The sequence below is a fragment of the Macaca nemestrina genome, chromosome 13, assembly GCF_043159975.1.
Source record: "Macaca nemestrina isolate mMacNem1 chromosome 13, mMacNem.hap1, whole genome shotgun sequence".
Classification (NCBI taxonomy): domain Eukaryota; kingdom Metazoa; phylum Chordata; class Mammalia; order Primates; family Cercopithecidae; genus Macaca; species Macaca nemestrina.
This window is the reverse complement of record NC_092137.1, coordinates 115580391-115600013: the sequence shown is the minus strand read 5'-3', so window position 1 is coordinate 115600013 and position 19623 is coordinate 115580391. Positions and strand designations below refer to the sequence as shown.

The following is a 19623-nucleotide window of genomic DNA, read 5'->3' as shown; positions in this document are numbered from 1 at the left end:
CTATTTTTTCTGGCCAAGACATTTACAGAAGCAGTGAGTAGAAGGCTTTGTTGGGCTTCGAAGTTCACATATTTAAAACGTCCAGACATGGAGGAAGAGAACTTCAGGTGGAACAGAAACGTGGCAGTGGACAAGGGTGAGTGAAGATAGATGAGACGTGCTGTCCATTTTTACATGATAATGAAAGCTCATTCATTATGAATGAGATGTGTTGACCTAACATTTGGAAAGACAGTAATAATTGCCCAGTCCATTAGTGTGCCCTTGGTGGTGTAGGCAATGGGGACAGGTCCTGGATATATTAAACAGGACAGAATCATTACAATTGTGCATTAGGAAATTTAATTCTACAAAGATGTATGGTAAATGAGAAAGGGGAAGAGTCTAATATTGGCAGTCCAGTTAGAAGGGCCTTTGAACAGCCCATTGAATATCTGGAACGTTGAATGCTAATATTAGGAATATTTCCAAGACAGAGGAAATGATAAGCAGACAATGATTTTATATGTGTGTGGAAACCAGTTGAAGGTAGAGTTACAAATAAGACTAGGACTAATAAGTGAGAGAATGGAGTGTAGACAACTGAAGATGGAACCTTGATTCATTTATATTAATCAGTAGATGGAGAGAAATGAGTTAAGGGATGTTCACCTTCCAGATGACATAGTACAAAAGTATGCACCAGTTACAATAGTGCATGAACCCTTAGTACTTAGTATCCTTTCCATTCATAGCTGCAAAAAAATCATACCATGCCTTGGTATTCTCACTCAATATAGTGTCAATAATCAGAGACGTGATCACATGAGCAACATGAGCAAATTCCATCTATTGGGTCCTGGAAACAGAGAAACACAACGAATCTTAACACAAATCTATCAGTATAATCTGAGTGTTAACTAAAGGTAATCGGGCAAGAGTCAATATGGTGGTCTGTAAACATGCGTATCTGCCACATACAATGTCAGGTAAACATTGTCACCTGGTATTAAAAACACTAAATATCCCCATAACATTAATTCAGCTACTGTGCATGTAGATTTTACCATGGACTCAACAAATTACATGATAAGAGCTTGTAAAAAGATATCTGGGAACTTCAGAACAGAACTCAGAGGAATGTGAAATACTGTCCAATCCAACATGGTCTATTTCAAATGTGTGCATTTAGGGGACTCAAACGATCATTCTTTTTGGACTTTCCCAGTTTCCTGTTCCTCCCACTATCACAGTCTATTTTTCTCAACTTTCTTTGCAATGTATCTGGGTTCCTGTATCAAAACCTTAACTCTAAGTGATCACATTATAATTGTGAAACTTAGGTTTAGTTTGAAGCTTAATTGTCAGTGCAACACTAACCATACAATGTAGTTTTATAACACAGACTTTTCAGAAATGATATAACTATAGTGAGGATAGAAAATACCTACCTCAGTGACTGAAAATCGCAGTGGGAGTAAAAGTAGGTAGAGCTAGACATGTAAATGTCCCTAGCTAAAAATTTCAGGTTCTATTTCTAGATTGCTTTTGTCTTTACGATAATTCTTTCTAACAAGACTAGGAATCATTTTATTCAATGTGGATGCAGAGAATGACAAGGGATGGACCTCTTGAGATGACAGCCTGACAGCCTTTAAATCAAGGAGGATCTCTTTTTTAGCAAGCATGAAGATTAAACAGACTAATGAATCAGGGCTTTAGACCATCTAGTCCTGGGAGATCACATCACAGTCCCATCAGCCACGGTCAGGTCAAGGAACATTCTTTCCTGTCAACTGGCAAGTCTCCTATTGTTGTGTTGACAGTCTTGCTCTTCTCTGGGAAATTATTCTACTTACTGGAGACAGATGCCGCAGCACATAATTTTATAGTTCTAAGGATCTAAAAGGTAAGCTTTCCTTAACCAGTGTAGTTGGGGGAAAAATGTGGTTGTATGTATTTTATATTCTGGAATTAGTTTCTTTCCACCATATGTCAATTTTATTTTTGATAGAGAAATTTTTATTCTACTTGTCTAAATGTTCTCATAAAAAGGAAATATCCAATGTGCTAGGTGCCTTCAGAGTTTCCTAGAAATTCCTTGATCTGTCACCATTCAGTGGACGTGAATGTAAATTTTAAGAGACTTAAAGTTTTCAAGAGGGCTTGGAGTCAAATTCCTTCTCACCTCCCAGTTATATCTCTGGATTAATCAAAATTCATGACGCAGTTCTTTTGAAGTTGTTAATTTTATTTGAAACAGTTATATATGCTCAGTACATAGGGAAGCATAAATGCAGACTTTTTTTTTCTTTCCTCCTTCCAGCAAGTATTATTCTGGAAAACAAAATTATGTAAAAATAGCACTGAAGTTGCAAAGCAGATATTAGATTTTTGTTCTAAAATGAATCTCGATGATGCTTATCTTAATGAATAGGAGATAGGAGTTTCTTTTAATTAAACAATTCATTGTTTCAATTAAACAAACTTCATTTTGTTTCATTGCCATCCTTTAAGTATGGGCAACTTTTGTCTTCCACATTCTGCTATTTCCTGTTGCTTCTCTGCTGACATTTCGCCAGCAAACAGAATAGCAGGCTATGAGTGTGCATCACCTAGTTTTAATACAATATTAGTATCTGATCTTTAACTCATTAAATGACAAGACTTGCCATCTTTGACTTGCTGCTATTTAACATTGCAGACCTGTCTCTAATAGCTGTAACACATATTACTCACTGAAACATTCGTGAGCAGTAAGCATGACAGAATAAGAATTAGTTTAGCAGGAAAAAGCAAAATGATTTCATTTCCAGTGCAGAGATATATTTCTGCACTTGCTGTGATCGTGTTTCTACATCACAACTATTGATTCAGGGGTTGCTTTAAACTAATCTATAATAATTCTATTCGTTGTTACTCTACGTTAACATGTAAATATACGTATTAATTTAAAAATACAGACTCTAAGATTTCAACAAAAATTATTAAACATTTTTAAAATTTGCTTTTCCCTTTTTTGAATCCACAGATGCTTTTAATGAATTGGTGCTTGGGTACTGAGCCAGTTTTAACTCACTAGAGGCCCATGTCATTTATTTTCTTGTTTAACCATGAAAAGAACATCAAAAGAGTGGCTCAAAACCAACCAACCAACCACCAAACAAACTCACCCCTTTTCAGGTCTCCATAGAGATTTATGTCCACTCAATGAGCTTATTATGTGGTAAGGGTTGTTAGAGATTCCAAAGAAGAAGAAGTCATTGCCTCTCCCCTCGAGTATTTGTCACGTTGCAGGGAGATGTGAAATACACACATGAAATAACTACAGAACGCACGCAAGTCAGCAGATTAATAGTGTATGATGTTACAGAGCGGATGATATAAATAAATTGTGAAGAAATATAAAGTAAGGGAAATTTTGCCTTGTCCTGTGGTCAGAGAAGAAAGGAAGCTATTCATGTAATCTCTGAAGGAAATATACATTGAGGCTTGGCAAAGTGAAGTGAGGATGGTGATCAACAGTTAGAGGTCTAGTGTGAGTTCTTGCAGAAAGGCCCAGCGGAAGAAGGAAGGCAGGCCCAGGAGTGAGCTCTCTTCATCTTCACCTGGAACCTCTTTGACGCTGGATGGGCTGACGGGGTTTATGTGCCTCTTCCCTCTCACTTGGGTTGCTGCTTGTTTTTCTGGAAATTATGTGTTCTTGGGGATTCTTCCTGCGGCTCTCATTTACTCCATAGTGTGACAAGAGTGTGCCTGGTGGAAAGCAATACAGATTGTAGGGCCATCCAGCGACTCTGCCATGCCCGTACTTTCTGTTCCCCTGGACACCTAAGGCATACTGGATGGCATCCGACTGCCCTGCCATTGAGATGAGTCAGCTCTGCTCTGAACACTCCCTTATTTAGATGACATCATGCCGAGTGGCATACATGGTTGTGGCTGTGCAAGAAAATCATACATGACCTGTGGTTGTGACAAGCAGTGGCGAGAGCACTGGGAAGGAGCCATGGAGTTCTAGCTCCTTCTACAGTGAGTCAATCCTTATCTTGCAGAGACCTCATTTTCCTCATAGAACCTAAGGAGGTTGGGCTGCAGTATCACTAAAGTAACTTTCAGAAATTATTTTCTATTATTTTAAATTTGTTCCAAAGTGAGAAACATTAATAAGGCAAAGGATATCTTCCCAGCACGATACTTAATTCATGAAGAAGTAAAATAAAGTACAAATCTTTAGCCAATGAATTTGATGTAGTCTCTTCCCTATGTCTACCACCATTTGAGCAGGGAAACCTATAAAATCCAGGCCAGTATCAGTGCCATCATCCTTAGCCTGGGGTTTGCAGTAATTTCTCATGGATATGGCTGGCTTTTCAGATGGACCTGGTGAGGTATTGCACTCTCCAGCAAGAGGAGGCAGCTGGGAATTTGGATTTGAGGCACAGAGAGAACAAGGGTCTGGAGATAGAAATTTGCGGTTCTTACAAAAATTGGGCTTCTTGTAGAATCTGACCTTAAAGACGTCCTACTCTGCTTCCTCCATTAGGGAAATTGGAGGTTAAATAAACTGCTGTATCCACCTAGTGAATTAGTGGTAATACTCAGAAACCCAGATTTTAGTCTCCTGATCTAGCCCACAGACAGTACTTCCATTTAATTAGTCAAATTGATTGAAAACTTAATTACACATAATCCCACACAAAAGGGAGTTATGGTAATCACACATGCAAAGCTTCAGGGATGTAAAGGAGAGGAGGGCCAAGCTGATGATAGCCAAACGACTGGGGGAGCAGAATTCCCATTGTAGCCACCTTCTCTTCATGGGGGAAGCACTTAATAAAGGAATGTGGGTTTTCTGGTTGTAACATTTTATAAGGTAGAATTAAAAACATGAGACAAGGTTTCAGGTAAAGTGGAGAGTGTCATTAAAAAAAATCTTCTAGAGGAAAATTCCCTTAACTCAGACTGAATCTGCTAGAGAACTGGTTACGGTAACCTAGCTTGGACATTCTCAGGTAAGATACGAGGCTTGCTCAGATGCCATTAGGAGATATCCAGATATTCTCAAGCCCCCTCCCCAGTGTTCTTATGATGCATTCATACCCTCACAGTGGTGTTTATTGTAATGATTTGGGAGACAGCCTGAAGCATCTTGTAACTTGGAAAAATAATTCTCTTAGGAAAGCCAGTGAGGCCACAAATCTGAGGATTAGAATTTCCCACACCAAATACAAAATGAAATAGAAGATTATCATATATAATAAAACAAAACATTGGCTTGTGTCTCTTTTCCTTTCACATGAACACAAGCTCTTACCAACAAGCAACCAAAACCCTGAAGTCTGAAGGAGGAAGCAAAAACAGTCTTTGTCTTCACAATGCTTTTACCACCTATTCATGACTTAATTTCTAAAAGGTTTCCAAAAAGTGTTTTTACTTTTGGCCAGGCGCGGTGGCTTCTGCCTATAATCCTAGCACTTTGGGAGGCTAAGACGGGTGGATCACTTGATCCCAGGAGTTCGAGATCAGCCTTGGCAACATGGTAAAACCCTGTCGCTACCAAGGCTACAAAAAGTACTCAGTCTTAAAATAAATAAATAAATAAATAAATAAATAAATAAATTGTTTTCTTTTTTAAAAAAAATTGTTTTTATTCCAGAATAATTATTAATCGCTTTTCTTACAATGTTTCTGCAGAAATAAAATTATATTATACAGTCTTCACACTTGGTAGCTCTATCTAAAGACTGCCAAATTAACTACTTGGAAAGTTGGATCACAATGAATCGACTTTATTGTGCGGCATATCCCTAATCAAACCACACACAGAAACACACACACACACACACACCCCAGAACATAACACCAGGTTGGCCCTACTTATGTATTTATTTTTTGTTTCTACCCTCTGAATTTAGTAAAATAAATTTGCTTAAGCATATGATGTTAATAAAAACACATTTTGGGGTAGGATTATTCTTTTTTATTAGTTTGTTTCATTCTAGATATAGGAAAAAATAATTAGAAGTTATAATTTTCCTAAAGTTAAATACAAAAATGATTAATAAAGATTTAAGGGAAAAGTAAATACAACTTTCTATTCGCCACAATCTACATCTCATCAAATTCACAGCAGAGATAACTGAATATACCAAAGATTTTTAATTGGATTAGCCATTGATATAATCTCTTGAGTACATTCATTTGACAGATGAAGGCTTTGTCTGTCAACTCAAAAGAAAATATTACCCTGGAAATGTTAAGTTGAGAAGCATTTCAAAACCTTCCTTTATTCAAATTGTAGCAGACTGTTTTGACAAGGAACTGCAGAGAGTATTTCCAGGCAATAAACGGCCAGGTCTTTTTTCTTCTTAGGAGAAAGGAGAGAGGAAAGGGAGAAAGATTGTCATTTATCTTCATGGACATTTGTCTTGCCAAGACATTAATTTTTTTTGGTACATAGTTCATAAGTACATAATGTATTTGATGATGGTGGTTTTTTAGAAGCTATGTTAAATTCTCCTCTATGGCTAAAGATACCAAAATGCATCCGTAGATCTTGTCCAGGGTGGATATCTAATCTGGCTAAGTGAGATGACTTTTAAAGTAAATATATATGTTTCCTTCTTTTGATAGAAACAGTGATGCAGCTTTCTGGATTGTGTGAAGACTTAGGTCTCTGAGTTTAAGCTTCCAAATTAAGAAAAAAGCAAAAGGCATATACTGCTACTAGCATGTATTAGGCCCTGAGCATCTGGACTGTGTACATGTCGACTGTCTCTGTAGAAGGAATCTTTTCAATGTAACACCACTGTTGCCATCAAAAAATCCTTCCCACCTCTCAGACCATTATAGTAGTTTTCTATTGGTCCACAATAAATTACCACAAACTTAGTAGCTTAAAACACTGCCCACTTATTATCTGTCAGTTTTTGGAGGTCAGAGGTTCACACAGCATAGCTGGGTTATCTGTTCAGTGTTGCACAAGCCTGAAATCAGGATGTTGGCAGAACTGCATTCTCATCTGGGGCTCAAGGCCCTTTTCTAAGCCCATTCAGGTCATTGGCAGAATTCAATTTTTTTGTGTTGGAGAACTGAGGTCCCTGTTTTCCTGCTGACTGTCAGCCTGTGATCTCTCAGCTACCAGAGGCTGCCCTTAGGTCATAGCCACGTGGCTCTCTGACTCCTTTATAGAATAGCATCTTACTTTAGAGCCAGCAGGACAATTTTTCTTCTGTCTGCCAAGATGGAATTGTATAATGTAACTCAGTCACAAGAGGGGCTATCCCATCATGTTCACAGGCACCCACACTTAAGTAGAGAAAGTAGTACAGAGTGTGCACACTAGGTGGCAGGCATTTCAGAACTCTGCCCGCCATAGCCATGTGCTATCTTAGGCATATTCCTGGCCTACCGTTTCTCACCAACCCATCAGTGTCAATGCAGACTAGCATTCCAGGGGAGATGTGGTGGGCGCTATGTGTAGTCCCTAGATGATCTCATCCTTATGTGATTGTAAACTACCATCAACCTGTTGGTGACCTGCACATCTATCCGTACTTCAAACCCACTCTTCTCTCATAAGCTATCAGTCTCTACACTTCCAGCCTGATGGCCTGTCCACCCTGGAATCCCTTCAGCACCACAATTTTCCCAGATGTCAAAGGACACTCTGTGTAACGTCTTCAACCTGTTTCTAATTTCATAGTCTGTCTCTTAGTTGGTGACATCATGTGTAATACCTAGAAGCTTGAATGGCATATTTGTTCTTACTTCTTCAAGCTTCTTATTTTAAAAATTACCAAGTTATGCTAATTTTAGATCATAAATTGTCCTAAAAACTCTTTTCTTGGTCTTTCTGCTGTTGTCCTAAGTAAGACCCTCATCACCTGTCTACTTAGTCTTTCAGCCTCTATCTTCTGCAATAAAAGGGTCCCTTTCATTTGTAAAGAAGATCATGAAACACTGATACTTAAAAACCTCAATGGCTCCAGAGTCCTAAATGAAGGACTGCAACTTTCTTTACAAAGCATCAAGGTCTTCAAAAACCTAGAATTTGCCTATTAGGGAGTTTCACTTTCTCATTTCTGTGCCTCTCATGTACTTCACAGGAGGGATTAGAGCAAACCTTTCTCATTCTTGTATAAATCACGGTATAATAATCATCTTCATATATAATTGCCAATAAATATTTTCAAATATTTACTGACCCTGAACACGGATGTTTCATGTTTTTGTCATCATTTGAAATAATAAACCAGTTCACTGAGATAATTTAATAATTAATTGGTGTCACTTTTGTAAAAATTACCTTTTAATCCGATAGGAGTAAGCCTTTGAAACAATCCTTGGTGGTAAGTAGGACCTGCATATTCCGACACTCTCATCTGAGCTCTTAACCTCCACCTTAGGAACTTCCTGGTAGACAATCTGATATTCTTCTTGGGATGATTCTCCAGTCTTCCATCTCACTTCATAATAAAGTAGAGCCATCCATGTACATGTCAGGGGAGATGATAAGACCAGGCTGGCTCAAAAGAACACAGAGTAAAGCAAAGCTGATTCTAGACTTAGAGTTTCTGGCATGACTTCATATTCATTTCACTTATTAATGCTCACTCGAATCCAGTTGGACTTAATAATGAAAGTTTTTCTTTTCCTGTGCTTGTTCCATTTTCCAGTAGCAACACAGACACAGACACACACACATGGCCCCAAAATACATTTTACCTCTTGAATGAGAAGGGTTACAAGAGCAAACACATTCTGACAAAATACAAATTCCAACATATCTCAAAATAATAAGAGCTATTTATGACAAACCCATAACCAATATCATATGGAATGAGTAAAAACTGGAAGCATTCCCTTTGAAAACTGGTACAAGACAAGGATGCCCTCTTTCACCACTGCTATTCAACATATTATTGGAAGTTCTAGCCAGGGCAGTCAAGCAAGAGAAAGAAATAAAGGGTATTCAAATAGGAAGAGGGGAAGTCAAATTGTTTCTTTTTGCCAGTGACATTTTCATAATCCTATACCTAGGAAATCCCATGTTCTCAACCTAAAGCCTCCTTAAGCTGATAAGCAACTTCAGAAAGTCTCAGAATATAAAATCAATGTGAAAAAGTCACAGACATTGCTATACACAAACAATAGAAGAGCAGAAAGCCAAATCATGAATCAACTCCCATTCACCATTGTTACAAAAACAATAAAATACTTAGGAATACAGCTAACAAGGGATGTGAAGGACCCCTTCAAGAAGAACTACAAATCACTGCTTGGGGAAAAAAGAACACAAACAAATGGAAAAAGCATTTGATCTTCATGCATAGGAATAATCAATTTCATAAAATGGCCATACTGTCCAAAGTAATTTATAGGTTCAATGTTCTTCCCTTCAAACTACCAATGGCATTCTTCACAGAATTAGAAAAAAAAAACTACTTTAAATTTCATATGGAACCAAAAAAGAGCCCATATAATCAAGAACATTCTAAGCAAAAAGAACAAAGGTGGAGGCTTCATGCTACTTGACTTCAAAATATACTACAAGGCTACAGTAACCAAAACAGCATGGTACTGGTACAAAAACAGACACATAGATCAATGGAACAGAATAGCAATCTCATAAATAAGATCACACTTCAACAACCATCTGATCTTCGACAAACCTGACAAAACAAGCAACGAGAAAATGATTCCCTATTTAATAAGTAGTGTTTGGAAAACTGGCTAGCCATATGCAGAAAATTAAAACTGGACCCCTTCCTTACATATTGTACACAAATTAACTCAAGATGGATTAATGACTTAAATGTAAAAACCAAAACCATAAAAACCTTAGAAGAAAATCTTGGCAATACCATTCAGGACTCAGGTATGGACAAAGATGTTATGATGAAATTGCCAAAAGTAATTGTAATGAAAGCTAAAACTGAAAAATGGAACCTAATAAAACTAAACAGCTTCTGCACAGTAAAAGAAACTATCATCAGAGTAAACAGGCAACCTAGAGAATAGAAGAAAAGTTTTGCAATCCACTCATTTGACAAGGATCTAATATCCAGAATTTATATGGAACTTAAACAAATTTACAAGAAAGAAAGAAACAACCCCATCAAAAAGTGGGCAAAAGACATGAACAGACATTTCTCAAAAGAAGACATTTATGTGACCAACAAACATATGAAAAAACACTCAACATCACTGATCATTACAGAAATGCAAATCAAAACCATAATGAGATACCATCTCATATTAGTCAGAATGGCGATTATTAAAAAGTCAAAAAGCAGTAGATGCTGGTGAGGCTGTAGAGAAACAGGAATGCTTTTACACTGTTGGTGGGAATACAAATTACTTCAACTTTTGTGAAAGACAGTGTAGCAATTCCTCAAGGATCTAGAACCAGAAATATCATTTGATCCAGCAATCCCATTACTGGGTATATACTCAAAGGAATATAAGTGTCTATTATAAAGATACATGTACACGTGTGTTTGTTACAGCAGTATTTACAATAGCAAAGACATAGAACCAACCCAAATGCCCATCAATGATAGACTGGATAAAGAAAATATGGTACATATATGCCATGGAATACTATGCAGCCGTAAAAAGGAATGAGATCATGTCCTTTGCAGGGATATGGATGAAGCTGGAAGCCATGATCCTCAGTAAACTGACACAGGAACAGAAAACCAAACATGGCATGTTCTCACTAATAAGTGGGAGTTGAACAATGAGAACATGTGGACACAGGGAAGGGAACATCACACACCAGGGCTTTATGGGGTGGTGGGGGATGAGGGGAGGGAGAGCATCCAGACAAATAGCTAATGCATGCAGGGTTTAATACCTACGTGACAGGTTGAGAGGTGAAGCAAACCACCATGGCACATGTTTACTTATGTAACAAACCTGCACATTGTGCACATTTATCCCATAACATAAGTAAAATAAAATTAATATATATTTATAAATTCAATAAAGCTAAAACTTTTTTTGCTCTATATGTTTATTGACTATATTCCAAGAGCGAAAAACATTGCCTACCATACAGCAAGTGTTCAATGTATATTTGTTAAAAAGCAATCAAAGCCAATTCAACCACCTTGTGTATAATCAATGCTTCTTTCCACCATGGCCATCCCACGACAAACAGGCACAGTTAATTTCACAACAACAATGTGTGGTTTGGTTGCTGTTACTGTCTTAACCCTCATACAAAGTCTGATGTAAGGAGAGTGAGGATTATCCCAATTTTACAGATGATGTAACTGAGATGCAGAGTTTTCATGTCTGGGAAGTAAAGGAAAACATAAAAGTAGATGCCAGCATCATAAAGACCATAGTGTAAATGTTCCTATAGATATACTTACATGAATACATGTCATTTACACTACACCAGCGAATTTCATTTCTGTCTCATCTTACTACCCTAGAATGCAAAAAAAAAAAAAAAAAAAAAAAAAAGCACTTTTTTTTCCTTTTTCAGAACTAATATGAATTCTACTGGCTGTCCTGAAAAGCTGTGCCCTTTAATCAACCATGGCCTCCTGAGCTTTTGGTCCCGTGTTGAAAGAAATTTGCTTTCACAGCCTGATTCCCTACCTTTACTCTGGCTTGCATCTCCCTCAGGTGAAGAAATCCCTTTGAAGTCTCTAGTGTCCCGGTCGTCCTATGTAACTCTCATTACCATTGAGAAGGGTTTACAGATGTCGAGACCAAGGGACGGGGCCACTGGCCCTGACTCATCCAGCAAGTCAGATGTGGAATCAGGAAGTCATCCTGGAGTCCTCACTTGCAGGCCTTTTAATCAATTTCATTCTATTAAAAAATCCAACCTTTAAGCAGAACATACACTTGACAAAAATTTAAGTTACAGCAAAATTGCATCTGGAAGAGAGTATCTGTGAGTCTGCAAACCTGTAACTGCAGTGGACACTGTTGTAGGCAAGTGAAACTGTAAGTGAAACAGATCACTGTTATAAGATATCTATTGTATATTATCTAAATGTCAACAAAAGCAGCACAAGTAATACTACTGCTGTGAAAAATAACACTTACTCAAAGAGATGTATATAATTATAGGCTGCAGGCATACAGTCTGAAATGCAGCTACTGCTGGCTAAAATCATGTGGCAGACGTAGATATTTTCTCTTCTATTTCTCTGCTCTTGAATTCTATTGATCTAAGTGTTGGTTTGTGTCCCTCTGAGTTTATAATGCTCTTTTAATGGTTGCTAATTGTCATTTACAGAGCTGGACCATATTACCTCAAACTTGTTTAGAGAAAAATAATGTTTTTTGGAAACAAATAAATCTTATCATGTAGCAGGTTAAAGATAATCACAACACAGTTACAGTTAAGTCATAAAAACACATGGACATGTCTCCTCCTCAATTCAAAATCATTATCAGAAAAAGAAGACATGATTCATTTGAAAATAAGACTGTAAAAATATCACAGTGATACCAGTTTATTGAAGGACCTAGATTAAAGTAAGAACTAGAGGTAACAGAACACCTCCCAATTTTATCCTTCACAGTTTCTACTGAAACTAATAATGACTGTAGTGAATAATTAGCCTTTGTGTCTCCCCACAGTTCTGCAAGTAGAATTTATGGTTTTAACATACAGACTTTTCAAAGAAAGGAATGTTTATTTGACCTACCTGTATGTCTTGAAATATGTATTTAGCACAGCTGTTCTTTTGTGTTAAACTCATCGCAAAATGCAGCTTTAATGTAACCCACCATTGATCTGCAGTAAGTGGAAACAAAATCTCTCCTTAATTAGTATCATCCAATCACTTTTTTACATTTCTACAGAACACACACTGTGAACTGTTTAATGGACTATTATTTAGAAAAGTGGCAAAGAGCACACCAAAAAAAAAAAAAATACGGTGAAAATAAAAACTAGCTGTGTCAATGAAAAATATGTTGTGAAATAATAGAAAATAAGATGTTTCATTAACATGAGCTTCCCCAGCATTTTACCGTAGAGATGAACGGAGCCCCAATTACTGCCAACAATGGAGACAAGGAGAGAGAGACAGAGAGAGAGAGAGAGAGAGAGAGAGAGAGATTCATTACCTTCAACACCCTTAACTGTCTACTAGTGAATTCGCTTATCTGCTTCTTTTCCTACAGAACCTGCACGGAGCGGGGAGGAATAAACAAAGAACTGAGTGGAGTAAATGTGTCACAAATTACCACAAACACACTGTGACTCAATGCACTTTTCATTTCTCTCCTCATTAACTGTGTCTTGCTCAAAATGAGCGACTGGGTCCAAACATAATCAAGTCCCACAGATAACAATTGACTTGACTGCTGGGGCAGTCACCTCCTCCTAGCTAGTGGGAAATAAAATCAGAAATAAAATGCGTTAAAATAAAATTCACTCTGTTCTCTTTTCTGCACTTAGATAATTTGAAGACCATCAAGGCCCGTAGAAACAATCCATCTTTCTGTGAAAAAGGAGGTGTCTGAACCACCACGAATAAGGCATGCCTTTAGTGTTATCAAGAGTGAGAATAATTACCCGGCGAAAAGGCCAGCAAAGTGTCTTGGGCACTGGCATTTTTTTTTTCTGAAGTCTTTATCCATAGTGCTACCCGAACAATAATAAAATAAAAGCCGTGTTACGGAGAGCCAGACAGCAGAGAGGGGGATGGAAAGAAAAACAAAATAAAAAGAAGAACCTCTCAGATTGGTGCAACTGACCTATAATTTTGAGAACACATTATAATTTGAAAGCAGTAGAAAAAGAGTCCTTTTTGTTGTGGTTTTATGTTTTATGTTAGAAGAAGAATTGGTTTCAAGAATTTTTGAATTTTTTTGTGTATGCTCTTTTAGGACCTGGTTTTATCAAAGCAGTGATTTCTCAGCAAAGCTGTGAAGGGCTTCCTGTTTAGAAAGGTGTTTCTGTTTCTTGTTTGAATGCTAGCTAGGATACTTTATTTGACTCTAAATCAGGATGAAGTGCTTGTAAAGGATGCAGTCACTCCAGGTTTGCCTCTTAGAAAGAGAAATGAATGTAAGAAAAACTCTTCCTTCTTGGGCAGTGGAAACGTAAGCCAGTCACATCAGGAGATGGGTTTCAGACTAAGACTAACCCAGCTTTGCCTGAGAGTGACACCAAATGACTCTGACGCTTTCCTGACTTCTTGCAAAATTTCAGTTTATCTACTTTTACCTCATGCCGCCGTGACTGCAACTAGTTGTTAACCCCCACCCCTAAGGCACCTCTACCATAGGCTAGTATCTCACCAACTGATCCACCAAATGTGGAGGCCAGGAGAGTGGAAGTAGGTTAGGTCCACGGAGAACCTCCAGGTGAGGCTGACACCTGCAAGGTGTGAGAACCACAGCAAAACTCACCTCACACTTCTGGGTGTGATGGAAATTACAATGAACTAGCCCAATAAGTATATTACATTAGTCTGGGGACCAAAATATACAAAACACTAAATACAATTCTAATTAATTGGGATTATAGAATGCCGTGATGCTGGGATAGTTGTCCCTGTTGGTTTGATTTCTTCCACTTCTGCTCTTCAGCCTGTCTCATCTTATCCTGAACCCTGCACCTTGAACCCTGCTTTCTGCTATTCTTACCCCCACTGCTATTATTAATTCTCTGAACTGGACTTGATTGAACACAGATGAGGATCATTCTGGGAGCCATTGGAAGAAAACAAAACACATTGTTCATACATTAAATTGTGTCATTCATCGAAGAGGTAGTGGGACAGTTTTGCAAAGGAAACAACATTCTTATAACTATATCAACAACTGAAATTTCTTTGAGCAAAAACCATGCCCTCCAGAATGTATGGTGGAGGTATCCCCTGTACAATAGGCTAGTATCTCACCAACTGTTCTATTTTTGTGTCTTATGTTTAGGTGCCAGAGTGGGACGTGGTGGGAAGCTAAAGAATAAAAGAACAAAATGAGGACAGCTCCAATTTCATTGTGGGGTGATTCTCAAATGCAGTGGCTATCAGAATCATCATTAAACCTAATGAGAAATGTGGAGGCCAGGACAGTGGAAGTAGGTTAAGACCATGGACAACCCGCAGGCGATGCTGACACCTGCAAAGTATGAGAACCACAGCAAAACTCATCTCATAGTTCTGAGTGTGACAGAAATTACAATGAATTAGCCCAATAAGTATATCACATTTGTTTGGGGGACAAAAATACACAAATTACTAAATAAAATTCTAATTAATTAGGATTATAGCTCAATTTGATATGATTGATACCATTATACTCCCACATGTGACTTGGGATTAAAATTCCCTTTTTTCTAGTCTAGAGTTTAGTCAAATTATTGAATTCTAAAATCACCAAATGCTATTTATCATGGGTCTACAGGGTTCTCATAGGGATCTTACAAGATTACTCCAGTTTCTGCTGTGGGGAACATAAAGTTTGAATCAGTATCTAATAGACCTAATTAGATGTTAATTTTAAAATCTATGTATAGATAAATATATTTGCACAAAATTAAGCCAATGTCCTTTCTGTAAGAATTCTCAGGGACTTAATGTTTCTCGTATGCTGAGTAAATTCAAGAGATGGAAGTATTTTCCAAATTTATTTCATTGTGGAAAACTATTCCAGAAACATCTCATCAAATGAGACTCCACTGAAGCATCTTTGGGAATCACCAATCTAAATTAAAATATTAATATCACATCATGAGAAAAAAAATCTACTCCATTTACAAGGAGACAAGTTTTAGTTTTTATTTATAAGTTCAGTTTTAAATAAGAGGGTCTTAATAACTGAAGATGAAAAGACAACACTTACAAATGATATTAAGAGTGTGATAGAATGATTTTTCTCTTTAAAATGCTTGTCATGTCAAATCTTAAGAACATTTTCTATGCTGACATTGTTGGCACTGTACAAGATGTGCTTTAAAAACAAACAAACACTAGACCGTTCTCTTAAAAAAGTGGAAAAAGGAAGGTTAGGAGTGAAAGTGGGTACAATTTTTCTTTTATAACTAATCATGGGGTTCCTAAACATAATGCATTTCATAATCAATTATCTTTTGCATCTTGCTGGGTCCGGTGATTGTCCAACTGATAACAAGTAGATGAGTTTGGTTGTTCTTTTGTCTTTCCCAATATGCAATCTATCATACTGTTTCTAAGATACAAACGATATCTTGAAAACAGCAAGATGACTAGCCCAGAGAAGCTGGATTTGAAAAATTGGCAGAGGAAAGGTTTGAATAAGACTTGTCAAGCGAGTCATAAGACACATCTGCAGTCTAATAAAAGAAAATTGCATTTTCTTGGAGTTGTATTTACTTAAAAATTTATTTCCATAAATTTTCAATTATTGGATACCCTTATTTGCCAGCCATATTAAACTTGGATAAAAGCCTCATTGATTGGATTGCATCATTTGATAATGGGCTCGTACCTGTATCAGTTACCTGACAGCTCAATAGGACATGGGGAAAACATTTAAAATATTCTCGTTTTACAGAAAACAACACACAGAGAGAAGAAGGTGAAAACATTTGTCCATCACTTCCATGCAACAAATGTGAAGTTTCACCCCTTCGTTTCTTCCTCCTCCCTATTGGAGTTTATTGCCTCCTTTCTCATACCTCCTTTTGCCGATGGGAGATGCCATGCACTGACCAAAAGTGTTTCAGCTGGAAATACGCTCACAGAATCTAGGAGAATTATCCAGTAAAGAGGCCAATATCATGATCTGTGCAACCTTCCAAAATACCACCGAAAAGTTGGGGGATATTTTAGTTTATTTCTCATGAAGGCACTTCAAAGGACATTAACTCTAGCCAGGACTGTCAGACAGCTTTGTGCTTTATGTTATTGTGACGTTCCTAGTAGTTTTGTTTGGAATTAGGTCATAGAATAGTTAAAAAAAATCAATCACAGCCAATCTTACTATATTTGTATTCAAGTAATAAATAGAAATTTTGAATAACACTGAAATTTAGTGGTGCATAGTTGTACATCCAGTGAGCTAAGCCATGCTGGTTTCATTATACTTCCATTTAATTTTCTAATTAATCTCAGAAAACATTAATTAATTTAGTCTTTTCCACAGGCAGCCTGGCACCCTTGGGCCTAAAACACCACAAATATTGCTGGCCTCGAGCAGTAGTAATCAAAATTTCTAATTTGTTTGAATGATCCAGTATATTTTTCCTTACTTCTCTCTCTGTAAATATTCCTTAATGTTGCTTTAACCCTTTGATTTTAGATTTTCTATGAATGCATGAATGAAAGAGTGAATAGCTATCTCGTGACAAAGAGAAATGACAAGGCAGAGACGATGAGAAGACGTGCTTTTATATGGAGACAGTTGACTTTTTTTGCTGGAAAAATGCATGCGCATGTTCCAGAGGGACCCTAGTTTGATGCTGTTTGAGTGTGGAGCCACCCTGCCATCTGCCCCGTCATCCACCAGAATGACTGTTCACTCATCACAAAACTTACAACGTTAACTCACAGCGAGATACGTATACAGAAAAATGAACACCGTTAAAATACAAAAGGACTGAAATTGTAGTTCTCTCTTACGTTTTGCCATCGAAAGAACACGTATTTCACAGCTTCACTCTTTCTGAAATAACAAACAAACAAAACAAAACAAAACCCAAGACAAAAGAAAACCGGCGAAGGTGATTTCATTGACCCCAATTTTGGAAGCAAGGAGAAACAAGCATGTGAGATAAAGTCTACAAAGCAGTGCAAAGCTACTTAAAGAAGAGATATTTGAGCTATAATGCAAATGCATCATTTAAAAAAGAATAATTTATCTCTGTTGACAACAGAGGGTGTAATTAGACTTTCTATATATCATACTGCATATGTTGAAGGAGTTATCACACTGTTATATTTAGATTGGAAATGTCCTTAAAATTTTACTGCAAAATAGATTCTACATAAATTTTTTTATTGTACACCTTTTTAGAGAATAATGATTAAATTAATGCCCTTGTACTAGTAACCAAAATTAGAAACTAAAAAACTACCTTCTTAAAAGCTTCCTCTGTGCCTCTCAACAAGAGTAGCTCCCTTTTCCTCAGAGGTAACTGCAGTATTACCCTAATTTTGTTTTCATCTAATTTGCTTCTTTCTAACTATATTCATGTATCTGTATCCCCAAACACTACCATATTCGTTTCAACCTATGTTTGGACTTTTTATCAATGTAACTACTCTGTGTTGCATTCTCTTTTGAGATTCATTCATGTTAAAGCCTAGGCAATAGTTTATTGGTTTCTTAGTGCTATATTCTATTGTGTAATGTGGCACCATTTATTTGACCATTGTTACTACTTAAGACTATTTGAATTAGTTCCAGTATTTACTATTATGAACAATTTTGCTATAACATCTCTTGGTTTGTTGTGTAACCATTTCTCTAGGCTATATATTTAGGATTAGACTTGCTGAATAAAAATGTCTTTATACATTCAACTTTGAAAAGTAATGGCAAACATTTTCCATAAAAAGTCATACCAAATTACTTTCCTACCAACTGCAGAGAAGAATTTCTGATGTTTCACATTCCAGGCAATGTTCAATATTATCTGATTTTTAAGAAATATTTGACAATTCAATAATTTGAAAAAGATATTTTATTATGTTTATAATTTGCATTTTATGACTACAAATAAGATGGAACACTTTTTCATTTGTTTATGAACTTTTCATATGTTTTCTGTGGAATGGCTTTTCATTGCATTTGTTCATTTTTTGAATTGACTTTTAAAATCTTATTAATACTTTAGAAGTTCTTTATTTATTTTAAATATGAATTCCTCATCAATGATATGTGTTAGAATTTCTTCTCTAAGTATCCGGTTTGTCTTTTTAATCTTATAATGGTGATTTTATAGACAGAGGTTTTTAATATTAAATGATTTAAGTTTATCAAACTTTATTTGCACTTATACTTAGCACTTTTTTTTGGACATAAATTCTTCGTTGTCTTGAAATCACAAAGATTGCCCTATATTGTCTTCTTAAAGTTTTATGTATTTAGCTCCTACATTTAAGCCTTTAATTAACCTACTACAGATTTTGAGGTGTGTTTAAAGGTGGGAATCCAATTTTATTTTCTCTCATAACAACCTACTCCCAAGCTAACAATTGTTACAATTGTTACACAGGTATTGACAGAAGACATTAAACTATAGGTCGGGGACAAAGGACGTCTTATTTGCCACAGCAATAGAAGTAGCTAGGATGTCACGATTTTTGTGCAAATTTTCCAAACTGCAATTCTCACAGGATAATGTGAAAAGGGCTAGGTGATGCCTATGCATGCAGCGGGTTGTGTTATAGGAGAATAACACTACAATGAAGGAGCCCAATATTTTATAATGAGCATTGAGCCTATCTAAACTGTGCCTCAAAGGGAGACATTATTATTCTGAACAGTAAATAAATCTGCCCTTTGGAAGAAGACACTATTTCTGTCCTCCAGGCTGTTTGCAATACAAGCATCCTTGTAGCACAGAGAAAAGTAGCCAATGCTTCTGCCCACAAGATGTGTAGAAACGTGAGAGACTTACTGCAAAGTGTCTTCTAGTTATGTTTTTTATTATCTAAGAAAATTCCTTAA

At 36.7% G+C, this 19623-nt stretch overlaps 1 long non-coding RNA gene across 2 annotated transcripts in view; it reads left to right on the top strand.

Annotated features, from left to right (window-relative positions):
- Positions 1 to 18729, top strand: part of LOC105490137 (uncharacterized) — a 216682-nt gene extending 197953 nt beyond the window's left edge. Inside the window, exon 5 of one of the 2 annotated variants that reach the window (XR_011612084.1) lies at positions 17251 to 18729. This is a non-coding gene — a long non-coding RNA (uncharacterized lncRNA). Of the gene's footprint in view, positions 1 to 1561 lie in introns of both variants that reach the window. The other variant, XR_011612085.1, reaches the window with a different exon arrangement.
- The last annotated feature ends 894 nt before the right edge of the window (positions 18730 to 19623 follow it).